This window comes from Notechis scutatus, chromosome 6, assembly GCF_049901735.1.
Source record: "Notechis scutatus isolate UNSWTSFEM ecotype Mainland chromosome 6, rNotScu1.2, whole genome shotgun sequence".
NCBI classification, from domain to species: domain Eukaryota; kingdom Metazoa; phylum Chordata; class Lepidosauria; order Squamata; family Elapidae; genus Notechis; species Notechis scutatus.
The window spans coordinates 20,148,219-20,167,130 of record NC_142014.1 but is presented as its reverse complement, the minus strand read 5'-3'; the positions used below and the strand labels follow the sequence as shown (position 1 = coordinate 20,167,130).

At 41.5% G+C, this 18,912-nt stretch overlaps 1 long non-coding RNA gene across 1 annotated transcript; it reads right to left on the bottom strand.

The window, feature by feature from the left end:
• Positions 1-15,902: 15,902 nt before the first annotated feature.
• Positions 15,903-18,031, bottom strand: LOC113418669 (uncharacterized). The gene is made up of 3 exons (XR_003371790.2): positions 17,702-18,031; positions 17,363-17,489; positions 15,903-16,397 (listed from the first exon to the last, which is right to left on the bottom strand). It is a non-coding gene; the product is annotated as an uncharacterized LOC113418669 (long non-coding RNA).
• Positions 18,032-18,912: the final 881 nt, after the last annotated feature.

Sequence of the window (18,912 nt, the reverse complement as noted above, 5' to 3'; positions counted from 1 at the left end):
TCTGTTCTCCTGTGCAGGGCAACAAAAGGAGACCCAGCCCATCAGCTGGGACTCGGGAGGCAGAGAATAGATGGGGGCGGGGAGATGGTATTTGCTGATTCTCCAAACTACTCAAAATTTCCGCTACCGGTTTTCCAGAACTGGTCAGAACCTGCTGAATACCACCTCTGGGAGAAATCCTTTCAGTTTGGCAAGGTTCTGTTTAATTTTACAATAAATATTATGCTTATATTCCGGGTAGTGCTTTTTTGTCTGGGCTATGTTGAAGTGTTAATATTTAGCACTATTTGCAGGTTTATGACCAATCCTTTCATTTATGATCTTTGCAGTCTGTAAAGCAAAGGAAAGCTGAAGTAAGATCATAAGCAATTTCATTTAGCGACTGCTTCACTTAACAACTGAGATGTCTGTCCCAACTGTGGATGCTAAATGAGCAAATGTACATGTATGTTTACATGGGGGCAAAATAAATCTGCTCAGCTAATCTGTGGTTCATTGCAGTAGACAGCTTTTTTAGATCTTAACATAGTTTTAATTGCATCAGTTTTTTTAAAAAAAATGAGAGATTCATTCCTTATCCACATTTTTAGTAAAACACAGAGAGAAGGAGAGGGGGAAAAAAGAAAGAATATGTTTAGGAAGACTTAAATTCTGTGGATGCGAAGTTTATTTGGTGAGTGAAATCATTTCCAAGAACAAAATGTGTTTAATTTATGCCTCAATCTTCCCCCTTTCGGAGAAGTCAAAGAATCCTTTGGAATAGATAAGATGGCCATTAAAGGAGACGCTTAATTCTGCAACGGTTTGCATTATCTTCCATTTGTAACCTTCTGGTGATTTTACACGGTGGCATTTTTTCTCCCTTCCATCTGGATGCAGCTAAGAAGAAGCCATATGGCTTCTAGTCTGGCATCGCTCTTTTTCTAGTTCTCCCAGAAAGGCATTGGATGAGACTGAAGCACAAGATGGCCTCCTCCTGGGAACATCCAAGGGAGAAGAAAAAGGCCTTCCTGACCTCGATGTATCTTCTCTCATGTCCACCTGCCTACGCTCAGGATTTAGGATGAGGCAACAGGGACATGCATCTGCAGTACAAATAAAAATGAGCAGTGAAAAAAATATGTCGTCCATTAAATCAGGGGTGTCCAACCTTGGCAACTTTAAGCCTGGAGGACTTCAACTCCCAGAATTCCCCAGCCAGCTGCTGGGGAATTCTGGGAGTTGAAGTCCTCCAGGCTTAAAGTTGCCAGGTGTTGGACACCTGCATTAAATACTATAACATGCAGGGGTGGGATTCAAACTTTTTAACAACTGGTTCTGTGGGCGTGACTAGGTGGGCGTGGCTAGGTGGGTGTGGCCATGTGACTGGGTACGTGTGACTTTTTTTTTTTGCAGCAAATCCCCCCCCCCATTTTGAGGCCTTCTAGGCCTCAGGGAAGCCTTCCGGGAGGTGTTTTTGCTCCCAGGAAGGCAAAAAACAGAGCGCAGGGGGGCGCAGCACCCCACCCCCATCCCCATATGCCCCTTTTTGCCTCCTGGGCCTCAGGGAAGCCTCCTGGGCAAAGCAGTAAGACATCAAGGGGATCCCGGCACAGCTGATCATCGGAACAGCTGATCATTGGGAGGGGAAAAGAAATACCTTAAGGAGTGACTGGGTGGGGGAGAACGCAGTCAGCGATGTTGGGCATGTGCATGATGTCGCACATGCACTATAAAGACTGACTGAGAGGAAAGGGGCAGGCGGAGAGGGGGCGGGGCCAGCTAGGGCCATGATTTGCTGGTTCTCCAAACTGTGCAAAATCATAACAACCGGTTCTACAGAACCAGTCCAAACTGGTAGAATCCCACCCCTGCATCCATGCCCAGAAGAAAGAGGATTCTGTATTTAAGATGATCACTTCAGAGAAAGAGTAGGTAGAGGAAAAAATGTTAATAAAAGCCAAGTGTAATTCTTATCTGTGATAGCCATTGTATAGGAGTATGTGCCTGTGTATATGTGCATTTATTATATGTAACAGAAGTCACAAGAAAAAGGACTCAAACTGTAATAATCAGCTACAACTTTCACTGTTGCATTTTTTAAAAAAATTGTGATTGCATTGTGGTTTTATCGTTGTGATTTTATTTTTTTTAACTATAAGTTGATCAATTGTTATGTACAACATGCAATGAATTGCCCAATTAAGTTACCCCATTCAGAAAATTAACCGGTTTCCATCGGTGTGCACTAGCCATTCTCTCCCACACACACTTCAGTTACTTGCAGGAAAACAGAAAAGTACATACATACATACATACATAGACTCACAAAAATTCATTCGCACTTCTTCCACAAATAACATACAAAAGCAAAAAAAAAAGCAAGCATGTAGTTTGGGCCTTTAGAATTCCTTCCTTATTCTGGATTATGTGACAAAGAGGGAGGCAGTTTAGAAAGAAGTATATATAGTATAGTTAACAGCATTCTTTCTAACCTACGTCATGTTGGCTTGGAGGATTCTGGAGTTGAAGTCCATACTTCCAAATGAAAAACAGCTCTGAGAAAGTAGAAAGGATGTGTGAAGGTATATGGAGAAAACCTTGGGAGACGGGCAAAGAGAGGACGGGGGTGTCAAACTGGCATCCCGTGGGCCGGATACCTCACGTGCAGGCCACACCCACCCCAGCTCCATGAAAGGAAAAAAGTTGTGATACATCACATGACGGCAATGTTACGTGGCAAGTTTGACACCCATTTTCTAGGGAATGATCAAATAAGGGAAGACATAGCTCACAACTATGTGAGCCTAAGGCTCAGAAGGAACCGTCCCAAGTCTCTTGGGAGACAGAAGGAGATTTGTACTTTCAAGATTCTGTTAATATAGTCTTACAATAAAGTAGAATTAGCATATTTGGTCATATTTCTTGTCTGGTCTACCTGGTGAGGCTGCCAGTATGAAAAAGACAAACTTTCAGCACCTTGTTGTGCTTAAAAAGGAGGTAATAAAAAGTTTTGGACAAGCTTTCAAGATTTTGACAATAGGCCCTACACCAATAAAGTCGCATTTTTGGTGTCTCTTTCTTGCTTCATTTTGAAAGCCTGAGAGCAACCGTTCTTATGTTTGCAATCTTAGATTATTCTCTGCATTCCTCTGAAACGGGGCGGGGGGTGGACTTGTATCCACCAAAGAAAACTTCACAGCAAAATGACTGGGTTATGCTACAACAGGAAATCCAAAACAAAAGAATGATAACCTTAGAACAGTGATGGCTAACCTTTTCCACGTTGCATGCTAAAAGTGTGCGTGTTCGTATGCCTATACCCATGATGAAATGTGCATGTGACTCCCCCCGCCCCCTGTGCATGCACACATGCCCCCCTGCATGCACACTGCATCCTGTGTGCATGCACATGCAAGCCCCCCACATCACACACCTCTGTGCATGCGCACACAACCCGCCACATGCCGCATGCTTCTGCACATGCACGCACATCTTCCAGGCGCGCCTCACCTCCATGCATGCATGGTAGATACCCAACAATCATCTGGCTGGCGGGGGGCACACGCATGTGCAGTGGGGCTATTCCGGGTGACCTCTCTTCCCACACACGTGCCATAGGTTCTCCATCACAGCCTTAGAATATTTGAAGTCTGCGATACGCTATGTTCTCCTTTTGTTTTCAACTTCTAGACTAATAGATCAAAACTCTTTTTTACAAACTCTGTTCTGGACTTGGTTGATGTGGAGGCATTTTTCACAGACAAGTCTACCTGCAAGGAGAGCATTTATTTTAAATCACTAGTTGCAAATGGAAAATATTCAGCTCACTGGCTAGGAAATATCCATATTCAATGGAAAGATACACATTTGTCAGTCACTCCACTGTTATAGTTTAGTCTCTGGAATTCCACCAATAAGTAATCTTGAACTTTTTAAAATTGCAACCAGGAAGAAAACTTACTTTTGCAAAGCTTCTCGAGAAACATAGGGAGATGCCATCTGTCTAAATGCTGCATCACTAACATAATTGTGAGTAAAATAGTTCCAAATCGCTGAGTTGTGGAATTCCAATGGCAGGAATGCAGGAAAGGGGGTAACTTAATTGGGCAATTCATTGCATGTTGTACATAACAATTGATCAACTTATAGTTAAAAAAAATAAAATCACAACGATAAAACCACAATGCAATCACATTTTTAAAAAAAAATGCAACAGTGAAAGTTGTAGCTGATTATTACAGTTTGAGTCCTTTTTCTTGTGACTTCTGTTACATATAATAAATGCACATATACACATATATAATGTTACATTAATACATTTTGGTAAGGAGAGATTTCAGCGAACAGGTTGAATCCTAATCATGTCCAGCAGACTTTTTTACTACAAGAGGAGAGGCTGCTTCCTTGTGAGTAGCCTCGCCAATCTCCTCTGTGCTTCTCGTCATTCTGCTTTCGCATCCACAGATCTGGCAGCGGTGACAACTGTTCCTTAATGGAGGCAGCCTGCTCTTCAGAGCTAATCTTCAGCAGCTGTACCTCCTCTTCTTTTGCTTACATAGACACGTGTCCATCCAATTGATCAATTCCCTTGATGTGCCATGGTCCTGGGACTGCATCCTTATCAGCCACTGGGCTCTCTGGGTGCTCCTGGAGACACATGGTGCTCCTGTCTGATGGCCCTGATCCTGGCTTATATCCTCTTTGTTGGATCTGGTGACCATCCGGGGCATCACACCTTTATAGCTTATGATTGAGATATTCAAAAAGACATTCTTTCCCATCTGTATCTTTGCATAAAGTACTGTCTTCATAGACCCCTTTTACAGGACCCCGTCATTTGAAGTTATGTTGTTTTAGGTTTTTAAAATTGATTTTAACTTCTCATAGGAAGTCCAGAGAATTTCCTGATGAATTATCATTCAAATTATTAAAACAATCATCCAGTGACTTTAAAAAATAAATCACCAAGGCTGAAATATTTTGCTATGTGTGTAGCAGGATAATGGATGCAAATCACCAGATACTTTAAAATTACGAAATTCCCTTTTTTCTTCCAAGATAACCACAGGCTAGATAACGCTCTACTGTGTGATCTTTGGCTGATATGCAATAGATCAGTTAAAGGGTTTTTGATAGCTAAATCAACACAATATTTTTCTCCTGTCCTCAATTATACTTTTGAGATGAACAAACCTTGGCATAATTAGCAATTTGTATGGAAGGAACAGACATTCAGTATTCCAGCTAGATAACCTGTGATTGATCAGGTAATTGTTTCCGTGATATATCTTTTCCTAAAAGGAAGACCATGGGTGGCAAAAAATAATAATAATAAATCAATGAGAGCAATTTCCAAATTCCTGTCAGTTTCCTTGTGGAAAACAAGTAGTAGGCATTGGAATTTTTCCTTTCCTTTCCTTTCCCCCTTCCCTTCCTGTCCCCTCCCTCCATCCCTTCCTCCCAAGACAGTATCTATCTGTGGCTAGTAAAGAAACAAATTAGCACAAACCTGAAATCTGCCTGCTCCTCTATTCATCTAGTAAAGGTAAAGTTATAACCAGTGGTGGGATTCAAACATTTTTATTTCAGTTCTGTGGGCATGGTTGGTGGGCGTGGTGTGGCTAGGTGGGCGTGGCTAGGTGGACATGGCAGGGGAAGGATACTGCAAAATCTCCATTCCCTCCCCACCCCACTAACCTGCTTTCCAGCTCTGTTCTCCTGTGCAGGGCAACAAAAGAAAACCCAGCCAATCAGCTGGGGCTCAGGAGGCAGAGAATAGACAGTCAGAGGTGGCATTTCCTGGTTCTCCAAACTACTCAAAATTTCCGCTACCGGTTCTCCAGAACTGATCAGAACCTGCTGAATTTCACCTCTGGTTATAAGAACACAATATATCCCTAGCTAGGATTTCCACAATAAATTCCTGTAAGGTTCTCTTGGCATCAGTGACAGGAGGCTGGAGGATTTAGGATTGGTTCTTAGAACCTCAATGATTGGAAAGAATAAGCTTCAATAAAGCAGTTGGGCTAGAAACTGTGAAAAATAATTATTTAAATTTCAGGGACTGAATTCTTTAAAATATTCTTCTGAAAAGAGGATCAGATTAGGAGTTATTAGTCCTTCCACCAAGGATTTCAGCCCAGCTCTAAGAAAAATAGGCCGTGATGTAGATTTTCCTCCTTAAGATGGAGAAATGCAGAACTTAACAAATCGTGTCATGAGAGTTAGGTAACTATGCAACCATGCTTTAATGAGAAATTCTTTTATTAAACCAGGGAAGCTAAATTTCCAAATATAAAAAGAAGGGTCTTGGTTAAAAAAAAAAGAAAAGGTAATATATGATAGTCAAAAGAAAACAACAGTCTCACATGCAGTGTTGCAAATAAAATCATTATAGCAAGTATAAGTAAATGTATTTAAGAAAATTTGCTTGAAAACGATGTTGGATTTCAGGCTATAATCTGAATTCACTACAGAAAAGAGAGAGGAAGCTCTCATTTCCTTTCTTCTTATTTTTTCTCAAAATGATCGTCACAATTTTATAGCACACAGAAGATAGTGAAAACCAGCTGCTTGGGAAAATGGACTATTGTTTTGTCACCCAGCTAGTAAATCAGAAAATTACTAGTTCCATAAAAGTGTCATTAAAATTTTGAAACTGAATATTAACGGTATTAACTAGGTTTCTTTTATGACTCCCTCATCACCTAACTGATGAGAACTCTGAGGTGCCCCACTGCAAGCTTCCCTCCACATAGATGTAATTGTATTACCAAGTTATGCTAAGTTAAATATCTTCGATAGTCTTGAGATTTTAAATTTTGCAATAATGGACAACATATGCAGCTTAAAATTGAATTATTCGGTTCTTGGTGCTCTCTGGCAATAAGGCTGCAGACTTAAGTAACATCATCAGGGCAGAGTGGCGTGAACCATGGGTTTTCCTCAGGGGTGAGCTTCAAAAATTTTAGCAATGGGTTACCTGCCTGGTTGCTGGATGGGCGTGACCATGTTGGGTGTGGCCTAGTTGGCCTCCTGCACCACGATGGGGGCGGGAGCGTTTTTACCCTTCCCAGCTGGAAACGGGCCCATTACTAACCTTCCTGAACTTCCAGGATGCCCGTTTTTCTACCTTCCCAAGCCTCCATGTGCACCTTGCACTTACCTGCATCTGAAACGTGCCATGTGGGGACTCCTGGGAGGGGAGGGGTGGGTTGGGGTGGGCAGGGCAAGCCAGGAGTGGGATTTGGGGGTTCCCTGAACCTCACAGAATCTTAGCTAGGGGCTCTCCCAAACCCAAAGCAGCCCACCCCTGGTTTTTCTCCCAAATGTCACTTCTCAATGCAGCTAGCGTGATAATGAAACACCTGTGAGAAGAAAACGAACTCAGAGATCACCAGGAATCTTTTGAAATCATGCCTGCAGGATAAATGCACCAAAATTCAAGGGAGCTTCTATGCCAAGAAATCTCCAATCTACATCCAGTAACTTTCTCTCTTATTCCAGAAATTGTATTGCGAAATGTGATGACCCAGGGTGGGATACAAAAGCAACAAAGTCCCCCAAAACAGGTGAAGTCCCTTTAATTCCTTCAGCTTGACTTCAAAGCTCCAATTATCCTTGACTGGAGAAAAAACTCCCCCACAAACAGTTGCGAAAAGGAAGACATGCTGTTCAAACTCAAAACATATATAAATTATAAATAGAAAAAACAACGCAAGCCACACTGAAGCAATTAATGAGACAAGGCAGGATAAGGGCTTGAAGAGGTCCACAGATATCGAAATACACACACTGGGAAGGACGCCAGAACTCAGATAAAAACCGAAAGACTAGAATTATTTCACGCTTTGCTTCCAGCACTGGGCCACGCACAGTTTGTCCTTTTAAACAGTCCTCACGGCTGCAGTCCATGAAGGGGATTAGGGCCCTTTCCTCCCCCGTAGACCACACCATTCACGTTTCTCCCTTTTCCGCTTCTCCCTGCATGGCCTAGGATGAAGAGGGGATGAGCCTGGGTTTTCCTCTGAATGCCCAACCGACCTGTGCCCCTTCCCTGTTTCCTCCACAACCTCTGGAGCCACACTCCCACTCCCTGTCAGCTCTTCGTCCTCTCCCTCTGAGTCAGATTCTAACAGGGGCATGACATGAATTGCTGATGACAGTGAGTCTGCATAGAGGGGAAAGTAGGTTTATGTCAGTGTTAGCAGCAGTGTTATCAGGAGTTATCAAATGGTGGGTTGCAACATTGAGTCACAGCTTGGTTAGGAGGCTTTTGAAAAAAAAAAAGTGGATGAAGTTTGAGTAGGCCAAATGAGAAGGATGTCAAAAATTATTTCAGTTTTGCCTGGGCATGCCTACAGCAGTCTTGCTTGGCAAAGCAGAAGCAAACTCTGGAACCACTCCTGAGACATAGTCAGGTCCAAGGGCCTAGCCATATGTCAAAATCATCTGCCAACTATCCAAAAAAGAAAGTATTACTCGGTTTTATTTAAGGACAATGCACAAATGCATTTTTCCTTTTAAAAGGGCATAATATGGGAGCAGTTCTGTAGTGGACAAAAAAGCTCTACAGAGAATCATTAAAAACTGCCCAGAATATCATCAGGTTCCAGCTACCAGCCCTGGATGACATCTTCCCATCTCGCTGTTTGAGGAAGTTGCACAACATTCTCAGAGACTCTTCCCATCCTGCTTACAATCTTTGTGAACTCTTGCCTTCTGGCAGAAGATACAGAACAATTAAAAGTCAGACCTCATGTTTTCTGAACAGTTTTTATCTCAGAGCTATAATTGCACTTAACAGTGAACTTAAGGACCACCATCAGTGAGCTGTTGGATAGTATTTCTTGGTTTGTTGTGTGGATGCTTATGTGTTTTTAGGGGGTGGGTAGGGGTGTGTTTGGGAATTGTCATGTGTGGGTCTGGTCTCTGGGTGTTAAGTGAATTGCGTTGTATGTGTATACTGTGTATATACATACAATGACAATAAAGTATCATTGTCATTGTTATTGTTATTATATTTCAACCTTTGAGAACCCTTGTGTTAGTTTGATGCACAGAAATTACTCCACTAACAAACTTTCGACATATCTGAAGCTTTGCCAGTACGAACAAGCCTGTCTACACTCAGAACTTAGGAGAAGTTGGGAAAGGGCCAACATCTGTTGTGCTGCATAGATATGTGGTGCACTGGAAACCATTCCCTCCTATTCTTTCCCAACCCTCTGTACCCTTTAAGCTGGAGTTGCAGACAAACTACAACACAGTTGTTATCCCAAGCATGCAGTAGCATTTCAGCAAAACCCGATGGGTCTAGCAAATCCTGGGCCATGGCAGGAGAAGGCAAGAAAGGGCCCACTTCCAATGTGCTGCACTCGATGTCCACCCACGTGAGAACTACACCGCACAAAACCCAGACACTAACAGCATCTCAGTATGACAGAACATCTATCATAAGTAGGGACTGCCTATACATGTCTATTTAAAGCAAGGGTGTTAAACTCGATTTCATTCATCAGGGTTATGTTTGACCTCAGGGAGGAGCAGGGGGAGGGCATTGTTAAGTTTGGGAAATAATGGAGACCAGACATCTGACCAGTGACTTCAACTCTTTAATAATCGTAAATAGAACAGAACAGAGCAAGGCTATAGGCAACAGCAACCCTTTTATAGGGTTATCTGCTACCTTATTAACCAATGGCATGTGCCATAAGTTTAAACTTATAACCAATGAGAAGTGTCCAAATAGTGGCCAATCAGGGACTACTTATGGACCAATCCCTAGTTGTTGTATAAGGGCCAATCAGGTGTGCAGGTTTCCAAACCCTGATTTGCATTTATGTTAGTAACTTTTATTCATTCACAACAGGCATGGTCAGGGTGGGCGTGGCCAGCTTGACGTCACTCATGTCAGAGGTGCCTGTGGAGGCCTGAGAGCTCTGCCAGCGAAAACAGGCTCCTGAGCTACGTTTTTGGCTGCGATGGCTTACTGCAATCCTCTGCCAGCAAAAACGGAGCTCAAGAGGGCTGCAGATGGCATTCTTGAGCTCTGTTTTCGCTGGCAGAGGCACCACGGGCCTTTGCTGTTTCCAGGGTGGCCCTGTGGGCCGGATCTAAACACCAGCTCCTGGGCCTTGAGTTTGACACCCCTGATTTAAAGCATCTGTGTCAGGATCCCAACTAACAAACCCAAGCAAATCAGAACTCTGAGGATGAGGTCTTCCTCTAAGAACTTCTTTATGGGATACATCGTATCGGCACAATCAAATGGAACTCTAAATGTTTCCCATAATTTCAGTATAACTAGAATAGGAAATAACTCCCTCCCCAAAAGTGACAGATGACATTGGCCAATTAGGTTAATTGGTGGGGTCTCCAGGAACTCCTCCCCACCTCTATCCACCACCTGTAGAGATGACCTTGGTTCCCATGAGAAAGTTCTGTGTTTTATCTAGCAACACATTTCATCCCCCTTCCCCCCCACTCCTCTGTATGGCAACTGAGGAATAGAAAAATGGCTCCTGCCAGGTTCGATTTGAAGTTGACAATCTATTTATCAGCAACTAGAAAATGCCTTACAATGGGCAAAGGTGCAATGGTTGCCTCTAAACATATTTTATTCACCATCTGTTTTTGGAAGCAGGGAGGAAAGAAACAGAACGGGAGCAAAAGTTAGACTTGCCACAATCAAATAAAGAAGGATGCCTGAAGAATGGCCTCAAGCACAATTGCTTTTTGCTCATTGTATGACCTCCTGGGTATCAACTACTTTAGGAATCAAGATAGGATGGACAGGTTTTTTTTTTTTTTTGTCCTATTCTTTGCTTCTCCTCCCACTTTCTCCTAACTTCCCTTTATAACCTTAGCGGCACTGTCGAGCCATCTGTTTTCAAATTATGCATGGATTGTGAACACCAAGTCTATGCAAATTGTCTTACAGAAGTGCTTGCTCTCGGTGACAAGATGGTCCTCTTACAATGGTCTTACAATAATGAAACAGAATAAACAGAAATAAACAGCATGTCTAGAGATATAGTAATATGAGTGCAATGCTTTCATAAGCATAATGATGATTTTTTTTTTTTGGAAAGCATGTTTTCCCTAGGGATCCAAACTTACACCACTGCAGTTCTTCACAAGTCAACTCCCAAATTACAGATTACTCTGCTATTGGACCCGACATAATTTTAAAACCTGAATGACAGATAGACAGCATCCACAATGGGAGTGCACAATCACAAGGAGTGTCAGAAATAATCAATAATAAATTGATTCTGGGCTGCTTTCCAAAGAAATTTGCTCCAAAGTAAAGTGATAAATAACTAGGTTTAGAAACCTGATGCTTGTACAGAATATCTTAACTCAGGGGTGTCAAACTCGCAGCATCACGGTGACATCGCGTGACGTATTGCGACTTTTTCAAGGCTAATTGGTATCTTAAGTAAGTTAATAAATATATTGAAATCCTACTGCTAGTATTTTCATATCCTAACTCATGTTATTAACATTAGCTGATTTGACTCTAGTATTTTGAGGAATACAGATTAGTTGGGACCAGCCCTATCATTTAGCAATTCTCTCAGGCATTAGACAAAGGCATTACATTGGGGCACATGTGCCTCCCCTCCAAACCTTTACAGTGACTTGCCAGATATAATTCCTGCCTATATGACATAAGCTGGAGAAATTGATTCCATACCTTCCTCCCTTAAGGTGTGAACATATGCAAACCTTCAGCTGTTCGGAGGAGCTGGTTCCAGCAGCTGACCCTTGCCAAATTGACTATATTTTATTTATTTATTTGTCTAACATATACAAGATAACAAGTATAAGTATTGTTAGGTATAACATTGATACCAAATATGGTTTGGGTGAATAAATATATAAAACTTAGATATCATGGTTTAAGTGCTTATCACTTTAAGCACAATGCAGCAGGCAATTAGCCGATTAAGGGTGCGGTTAGAAGTTACAATATAAGGAAGCATTAGAAGCTGGAAAGCTGGCTGTAACTGTGTGCTGCTGCGACTAACTGTGATTACTGACTGTGAGTGCCTGTGACTGAACTGTTATTGTTTGCTACTGTTTGCTGATTATTGCGTAATTCTACTGAATATCCAGCGTTTGTTTCTCTGGAGAGTGAAACCGAGGAGGAGAAGATATCTTTATCGGCTGATAAAGATATTGCAAGGACTCTTAACTTGGACTATACTAGTGAGTCTTACTGGATGGAAATACTGTGAATGACTTAATGGACTGAATGACAATGCTTAAACTCTAACTGGATTAAAAACTATTTAAACTACAAACAGTGTTTGTGTTCAGTGTGTGTATACTCTGGGGCCCTTCCACTCTCGTTTTGGCTGCCTGGCTTGACTACTGCTGCAATACTCTTCTAGGGGTTAATTCCCAAACCCTAACATTTATGAACATAAGCAAGAACAAAGGAAGTAAATACAGATAAATGGGGACAGTAAGGCAGGGATGTAGGCATGCTGGTGCGCTTATGCATGCCCCCTTTATATATATATATATATATAAGATGAGCAGCTACCATATCATATATATAAGATGAGCAGCTACCATATAACAAATGATTGACTGACTGAATAAGGTTATACTGAATTATACTATACTTACACTTATGTATTTATACTAATGTCTGTGTGTATGTCAGTGTGTTTGTATAATTCCTAGAACAGTCTAGTGAACATTCTGTTTTCCTTTGAACTGCCTTTGTGCCTAAAGTAGAATTTATAGTTTCCTGGTTTCAAACCTGATGCTTTAACTATGACACCAAACTGGCTCTCAGCCAAGTCCTTAGCCATTTTCAAGTTAGTTGACGTTCACTCTTGTTCTGAACTGCTGCCAAAGTGTTGGCTTTGCAGTTGCTCACTCTGTGCTGGGTTGGGAAAAGAAAGGTGCTTTTTTCCCCCAGCTGCTGGCTGGCTATATTCTCAGTGTTTCAGAGCTACTGGACTCTGATTCTCCTGCTGCTGGTTTCTTGACATTCAGTCCTGCCCTTCATTCATCATCAGTTGCCTGCAGAGTTTGGCTGAAAATTCTTCCTCGCTGCTCTGCCAGATAATACAAATCTTCCTTTCTAAGCATGAACATTTCGATGCTCTCAGCATTTTCCTTTTATAATTGGAAACCAAATGTGGTCCAGTGCCTTTGAGACTGTCTTAAATGCCTAAGGAAAAAACACAAGGAAGAGCTCATAAATAAACAAACCAACAAACCAACACTGGCTACTGCTTAAATTACACAGTTTTTCAATGTGAAGGAAATAATACGACCAAAATGTGCTGTTGATAAAATATTTTTATTTAATTGAACTCCTCATCCTTCTTGTTTTTGGGGTGTATATCTGTTTTTCCTATTGATTCTTCATTGCTTAGTTTTGAAGTGTGGGGGGGGTGATTTTTCTCTTTGCCATAATATTAATTTGGCACTTCTACTAAGAGTTTGAAATAAAATATTTAATTTTGAAAGCGCCATCATTTTAAACGATCACATTTCAAACCAGAATATTTAAGTATTTTTCACTTCTTTTTTTATTTTTTCCACATTGGGATTAAATTATTATAACAATATTTGGTTATTAATTATTTTTCATAGTATTGGTTGTTACATATTTGAAGGATTGCCTTTCAGTAGGTACATTTGAAATACTAGTGATAGTGTTTCATAGTATGGAAGAACATGAGTTGAAATTTTGAAAAATGTCTGTTAACCTTGATACTTTTGCAATTCCTGCCAATTCTATTTTAACATATTGATTGAATCCAGAGATTGGCAACAAAAATGATGCAAGGTCTGGGGGACAAAACATATCAGGAGAGGTTGAAAAAACTGAATATGTACAGCCTGCAGGACAGAAAAGAAAGGGGACGCATGATTGAACTTTTAAATATATTATAGTATGGGTGTGAATCAGAGGTGGTATTCAGCAGGTTCTGACCAGTTCTGGAGAACTGGTAGCGGAAATTTTGAGTACTTTGGAGAATCGGCAAATACCATCTCTGACTGGAGATTTTACAGTATCCTACCCCCTGCCATGCCCACCAAGCCACACACACAGAACCGGTAGTAAAAAAATTTGAATCCCACTACTGGTATGAATAAGGAAGGCAGTATTTTGAATATTAAGCAAAAATCAAGAACACGGGGACATAACTTCAAGCTGACAGGAGGGAAGTTGAAAAATAATGTTAGAAAGTTTTACTTCAGAGAAAGAGTACTGGAAGCTTGGAACCAACTTCCAGCTGAGGTAAATGGGTCATTCATCAGTAACTGAATTTAAACATGCTTGGGATAAACACATGTCCATCATCCAACTAAAATAAAATAATAAAAAATAATAATATATACATAAAAAGAAAAAAAAACCCTCAAAGGGCAGTTTTGATGGACCACCAGGTCTTTTCCTGCTGTCATTTTTCTATGTTTCTATACATTCTCCTGCCTTGGGTAGGGTAGTCTAGAAGACCTTCAAGAACTCTTCCAATCTTATGATTCTATAAGTTACCAAATTTAAATATTTTATTCTTACCATTTCTACAAAATCGGGTTAGGAAAAGTGAAACCCCTCCCCCGCCACACTGTCTGATTCTCTATTATTTATTTGTTTGTTTGTTGGTTGGTTTCTTACCATAGGGTAACTCTGGGTGGCTTACAGTTACATATACCGTTAAAACATAAAAAGACATTAAATTCAAGGACACATGGGGAAGGCGGGGGGGGAGGTGGGATCCGCTATTACTCAATCAACCACCTCCATTGCGCTGGGCCTCCACTGGGCCCCCAAGTTGAGTGGCACAGCCACGTCTTTAGGCCCTTATGAAAAGATAGGGTTGGGGACAACTTCACATGGAGTGGGGGGGAACACAAGATCTTTTTGGCCCATATTCCCATCCTTACACACACATACACACACACACTATCCTCCAATTCCATTTACACCACATGTGAATTGAGATGCTCTATCTGGAGCAAGTTTCGTGGAGTGTTTACATTCAGCTCTTTCCCAACTTGCAATGTCTTTGTATTAACTTTCTATGATATTTTGCCATTCCCTGTGTTAAGTCAGCTCTCTTAAAGTCTAAGACCCTAGTTTGGTGTTGTTTAATTACTTGTGACTGCATTATGTTGAATTTCAATATGACGTGTCACGTGATGGTCATATGGTCTTTTGCTTTTCTGCCTGTGCGGTTTTCTTTTTGTTCTTGTCTTTAGTATTTAGTTTTTTCATTGTTTCCCATATGTCCTGAATTGGGGGTTTTTTTCTAGGATTTCCAGCCATGAAATCATTCCTAGACTCTTAGTTTGTTGAAGTGTAAATACGTTATAAATATATATTTACACTGCTTCCACCTAGAAAGGAGAATGTTATTCTAGCCTAGGAGAACATTATGCATCAAGAATCAGACTAAGTTTTGTTGATGGAAATAATGAAAAGTGAGATCATAATGACTCATGATGTTTCTGTAAGTGTAAGGAAAATAATCATTGCAGAAATGCTGACAATCTGATACTCCCCATAAGTTTCCATCACTTATAAAGGATTCTAAGACCATCTGCAGAACTACTAAAATCTTATAAGATCTTGCAAAATAATTGTAACGTTGCTACATGAGATGAAAATTGCAGAAAATCACTGAACTCTGTTAACCCCCTGATATTTTGGTTTTTGGTTTGGGTGTAATTTCCCCAAAAGTGTAAGTTTTGGGGGATGGGAGTTATCCTAAAACCTTGGAGTGCAAGGTTTCCTACAAAGCAGGGCCTTATTTTGTGACATGATTTATGATTGGGGATCAGATACTTAAATACATACAGTTTCTTTAAAAAAAGGAAATATAGAACAGAAGCCTAAGGGTCTTTAGGTAGGAAAAAAAAGCAAAGAAATAGCATCCAAAGTTTATTTATTTATTCAGTTTGTATTGCCATCCATCTGAAACAAATGATTCTGAGCAGCAAACCATCATGAAATCATTTAAACAACTTAAAAACAGAATACAGGGGGAAAAAATACATAGAGCAACCAGAAGATAATTTAATCCATAATTGTTAACATCAGTGGGGCCTTCACAAACTCAGGACTGAAGACACAGAACCAGGTCCTCAAGGTCTTCTGAAAGGCCAACAGGATCAGGATGACTCTAATCTCAGGAGGGAGGATGTTCCAGAGGGGAGGGGCTGTGTGCCCCACCCTACAGCTTCCAGACACTCTGTCAGCCTTTCCAAAGTACACCAGACGGTGCATAACAACTTATCCCCCTGCAAAAGCTGCTCCGTATGCCTGGTGTATTCAATAATCCAATCAGCCAACTGCCAGGTCCTGGAAAGACGATGGTCCAGCCAAGGTGAGTTCCAGGCACCACCTGAAATTCTATCCGAAGCCGCTACGCAGCCTAACAAGAGAGACAAATTGTGTGGCAAAAAGCAGCAGCAACTAAGCTCAGTAGAGCAAAACCCCACATTTGCAGAAACTCTACCAATCCTTAGTCCATAGACCACCTACCTGCTGCCACATACTAAAAGTGACTACCGTTGGAACCTGTTCCCCACGCATCTGGTCTCGGTCAGTGGTGGGATTAATTTTTTTTTACTACCAGTTCTGTAAAATCTCCATTCCCACCCCACTCCTGGGGGAAGTTTACTGCAAAATCCCCATTCCCTCCCCACCCCACTGACCTGCTTTCTAGCTCCGTTCTCCTGTGCAGGGCAACAAAAGAAGACCCAGCCAATCAGCTGGGACTCAATGGCAGGCAGAGAATAGATGGGGGCAGAGCCAGTCAGAGGTGGTATTTGCCAGTTCTCTGAACTATTCAAATTTTCCACTACTGGTTTTCCAGAACTGGCCAGAACCTGCTGAATACCATCTCTGGTCTCAGTGCCAGTTGAATAGCAGAGTGGTCCTGAGGATGGTGCAATGATCAAAAAGCACAAATGGCAGGGTTTATTACAAAGTCAGAAGTGTACAACAGAAGATAACAGCCATTATTTGTAATAATTGAAAGTCGTAGATGGAACAAACTAAGGGCCTTTCCCTGTTACAGAGAGGAATTATTATTATTTAACCAGAGGTGGTATTCAGCAGGTTCTGACCAGGTCTGGAGAACCGGTAGCGGAAATTTTGAGTAGTTCAGAGAACTGGCCAATATCACCTCTGACCAGATGCAGCTGACCTGTTTTTCAAGAGGCACAGAACAAGCAGTGTGTGGTGTTTTTTCTACATTTTCTTATATCGGGTGGGAATTTAAAATTCTAAGTGCACACCCTGAGTCCTTCACAAGACAGATCCTATGGAGAGGAGCTTACCATTCTCTTAAATGCCCATCGTATTGGTCATGGCCAGTGAAAAACCAACAATCACCTTGAATGAATGGAAACTGATGATCCAGCTCTCTATTCTCCATATTGCTTTAGATTCCCCCAGCTTAACTTGTTCAATATTGGGTGGGTGGGTGGGAAGATCATAGCTCCTCTACTTCTAGGTTCATCTGCGTAGAAAAGAAATGAGAAAAATAAAAAAAGAGGAAAGTTGGCAAGTGTTAGGGAACCTTACACCGATTAACTCAGTGAGTGCAATTGAATGACACAGAGATGTTGAAGTTTAATCTACTGGATAAATATATACCCAATTTGAGATACAAAGAGTGGGATCTTTCCTTTCACTCTCAACGCTTTCCCTTGATGCTCTAAATGAAATTACCTTCATTAATGAAACCATATGTTTTCCAGTATCCCAGACCTCCTCAGGAACTTCAGGAAATGTCTGATGGACTTTAATAAGCTGGAGGAGATAGAAAGGAGTCCATTACACTGTTGCCAAGTTTCTCCAGGGATACCTTAGTCCACCATCAAGTGGAATCAAGTGGCATCTCCCTGCCCCTTTGTCCCAGGAGAGAGATTATATCAGGAACAGGGTGGGCACCCAAAGCTTACAATCCATACTATTTTAGCTTTGCTACCTATATTGATCCTAGGCTGATGGTTTCCACAGTAGCGAAGCTGGTTCGAGACATGAGGAGAAACATCTCCAGCCGTGAACACCTTTGCTTGTTTCTTTGAATCAAGAATCTCATTGCCAAAGCACATGTGTATGCCATTTATGGTAAATTCTTCTCTAGACTTCTGGAGCCATCTTCTCCCTCTTACATTCCCCACACATCCTAAATCCCAATTCCTTTGGAAGGAGGAAAATTTGGGATGGCATTTCTATCCAAGAATTCAAGGTCATTGTAAGCACTTCTTTCTTGTCTGCAATTGTGGCCTTGGAACTTTACAGTTACTGTAGGTCGGCATCTTCGTGAAGAGATCCCCTGCATGAGGAAAAATTGCATGAGGAAAAACTGTAACAAGCCAATATTCTCACAATACTTGATCCCAGTCCTCAAAAACACTCCCACACTTATTGTTCAGTTGGGACATTTAACAGGAGCTTTAACTCTTGATTCTCTGAATGTTTGCAGTGGCCAAGTGTACCTTCAGGCTCTTCCCAGGACTTCTATGCCTTCAAAATAAAAAGGGGGTGCTTTGAGGTGGGAGACTGCCGAAGAAGGCCTCTGAGCATGAGACCAAAGACCTGCTCCGTCAGCTTCTCCACCTGCAAGGAAACACAGAGATGATGTGCGCTTTTCTGGAATGCCTGGGAGTATTGCTGAAGATGGTATCTCTGGAACGTCCTCATTTTTTCTCTCTCCATGAATGCCATCCACAGGAAGCCATAGACGTCCAAGAGCTTAATTTCCACAGGTAGGTCCATGGCTGGTGGGACCTCGCTGTAGGGGCAAAAGAAGGAAAAGGTATCAGTGGCCAGCTGGGTCAAGCACTAGATTCTAGTGACTAGAAGGCATGGAAAGTTCCTCTTTTCTGTCCACGTTATAAGGAAAACCTTTCCTTTGATTTGGCTGCCCCAGCAGA